Below are 3284 nucleotides of genomic sequence, written 5' to 3'. Positions count from 1 at the left end.
CTCGTGGTTGGGTTCTTCCAGCCCTAAGGGAGACTCATCAGGCCCTAGCTGGAGACAACCATGGTAGGGACTTTTCCCACCAGCAAGCATGCTCACTCCTCCAGTAACTTACCCTACAGTAGACTTCGCACATTATAATTATAAAAAACACACCTCTAGGTGGAGGTTTTAAATGCAAATGAGACATGCCATGTGTGTACTAGCATGTTCAGCCACAGAGCATGTGGAACCACCTAATACACAATTGCAAGTGACAGCCCCTCACATCCCTTCATGAATAATCATGTGAGATCCTCATAAAGACAGTCCCCAGCACTGGCTGCTGGCTCACTCTCTCTCTACAGTAACCTGCTCTGCCTCGTCACTCAGCGTGTGCTCTCTCTTTAAATACACCTCGCTGCTGCCGCTGCTCTCCAGTCAAGCCAGCCCACTCCCCTCTTGGAATGTCCTCTATCTTCCCTCAAGAAACTCTGCTACTTAACCCTTACTGTGCATCTCTTGGCTGAATTCTTCCTTCCAAGAAGGCAAGAACCCACAGACCCTGCACCCCTCCCAGTAACAGTTGTATGGTATTCTACTGTGCAAATTTATGATAATTTTTCCATTCCACTGTTAATGGACATTTGAATGGTTTCCACTTTTGCTATTTCTAATAATGGAGCTGTCAGCATAATGCTTTTCTTGTAGGTATATATCTAAGAGTAGGAGTCCTTGGATCACAAGATACATCCCTTTTGTTTAGTTGTTTTTTCCTCTTTTAAAAATCAAATCCTGTGTGCTTTTTATCATTCAGAAATTCCTCTAATTTTTTGCTGATTACATTCTTTCTTGTCTTTTTTTTCTTCTTTTTTTGAGACAGTGTTTCACCCTGTTGCCCAGGCTGGAATGCAGTGAGTGATCTCAGCTCACTGCATCTACCACCTCCTGAGCTCTATCGATCCTCCCACCTAAGCCTCCTGTGCAGCTGGGACTACAGGCATTTGCCACCATGCCAGGATAATTTTAAAAACTTTTTGGAGAAACAAGGTCTCACTATATTGCCCAAGCTGGTCTCAAAGTCCTAGGCTCAAGTGATCCTCCTGCCTTAGCCTCCCAAAGTCCTGGGATTACAGATGTGAGTCACCATGCCAAGCCATTAATTTTTATCATTTTATTATATCTTTTCTATAATTTCAAGGACTTGGGAGTAGAAAGAGTTAAGAATAGGAATGTTAAATCTTCTCTTTTTATGTCAAATTCAAACCACTTTAGATTTCAACCAAAATGAGGAGGCATGGAATTATTACTCTGATTGGCTCAGGAATGAGACGGAGTTTCACTCTTGTTGCCCAGGCTGGAGTGCAATGGGGCAATCTCGGCTCACTGCAACCTTTGCCTCAGGGGTTCACGCGATTCACCTGCCTCAGCCTCCCGAGTAGCTGGGATTACAGATATATGCCACCATGCCCAGCTAATTTTGTAGTTTTAGTAAAGAGACGGGGTTTCTCCACATTGGTCAGGCTGGTCTCGAACTCCTGATTTCAGGTGACCGCCCCCCTTGGCCTCGCAAAGTGCTGGGATTACAGGGATGTGCCACCGCACCCGGCAGATTTGGTTTTCTAATGAGCTAAAGGTCTCCCCCTGGCATCTCTCTTAAGTAAAGTCTGTTCCTTGGGTTGTGAGTCTCCTTGTAGATTGCTTTACTTCCACACTGTGCTGGCTGGCACCATGGCTGGCTATGTGAATGAGGGTGCTGCCCCCAGCTCTGTCTCTCTATCCCAAGAACTTTCCATCCGCTCTCCTCAAGGCTCGCTTTTTCTCAGTAGGGTTACTTCTCTCCTTTTTGTGGGAAATCTGGCTAACCAAGATTGAAACGGACTCCTCTATTGCCCAGCACCATCAAGTTTGCCCCAAACAGCTAATAAGTAACAGTAGGATTTTCCTATTCATATATTTTATGTTTTGTGTATTTTAGACATAAAATACATTAATAGGAATCTTGAGATTTTACAACATTATGAATATGGAAAGTTTCATCTCCTTCACTTCCTTAAAAGACTAAACAAACTGCAACACTTTACTGTGATATTACAATGAGGACAAAGTATCGTGGCTGTTATAATCAACTAAAAACCCCTACTGCCCCTTTGCACTTCTCAGTGTGAGGCACAATTTCTGCCTGCTGTCCTCATCTCAGGGGTCCCTAGTCTAACATGCCTCAATCCAGTTGCCACCCATTTATCTTCCTCAACGAGATAAACATAGTGAGATGTTCAGTCCAGGCAGACAAGGTGCCTTGCCCAGGGGAGAAGTATTCAGTGGTAGAAGTGAGGCCACTGTGTGCTTCTATTCAGAATTTCCCAGGCAGTGTCACCATATGCAACCTGCCAGACTTGGTGCAGGGCTTGCTTTGTAATTCGACGGCCCAGCCCTAGGAAAATTACATAAACAATGGCACAGGGTTGGTCTTGATACCATTTATTCCAAGTGCAAAATTTATTGAAAACTTAATGTGAAACAGATCTCTTCTTTTCTTAAATATTATCCATTGTAGTGTCCAACTAAGCAAGTCCTGACTCTAGCATCACATTGTCAGAGTAAGATGCAAAGTATTAAGAACAGATAATGGTCATGTATCAACAGTGGATCCCAGTGGGAACATTCCATTTCATGCATAGTTGTTGACATATCTGCAGCTTTAAGCTACCCAGTTCCAGATGCATTTTTTAACATGAATGCCTCAGCAAATAAATTTAATATCTGTTCACAGATGTCTGTGCATCAGTGTGATTCCAGGTGAATAGAAGCATAGGATCCCTATGATAGAAAAACGTATTTTAGAGCATTAATGAAAACAGAAATATTAAAATGCAGTGGAAATGACAAATGCCTATACAAGTGTTACTATGGTCATATGAGCACTATTGTCCCTGAAACTTGCCTCTCTCCAGTCATCAGATTGAGTATTACCAATCCCTGATCTAGATTACTCTTCTAAACTAAAAACAAAAGGAGGCCATGCATAGTAGCTTGTGCCTTTAACCCCAACATTTTGGGAGGTAAGGGAGGGAAAATTGCTTGATCCCAGGAGTTCAAGACCAGCCTGGGCAACATAGAGAGATTCCATCTCTACAAAAAAAATATCTAAAAATTAGCCAGGGTAGTTGCATATGCCTGTGGTCCCAGCTATTTGGGAGGCTGACATGGGAGGATCAGCTGAGCCTGAGAGTTTGAGGCTGCAGTGAGCTGGATCATGCCACTACACTCTAGCCTTGGCAACAGAGCAAGACCCTATCTCAAAAAAA

The sequence above is a fragment of the Mandrillus leucophaeus genome, unplaced genomic scaffold (genome assembly GCF_000951045.1).
Source record: "Mandrillus leucophaeus isolate KB7577 unplaced genomic scaffold, Mleu.le_1.0 Scaffold1088, whole genome shotgun sequence".
NCBI classification, from domain to species: Eukaryota; Metazoa; Chordata; class Mammalia; order Primates; family Cercopithecidae; genus Mandrillus; species Mandrillus leucophaeus.
This window is presented reverse-complemented; position numbering follows the sequence as displayed.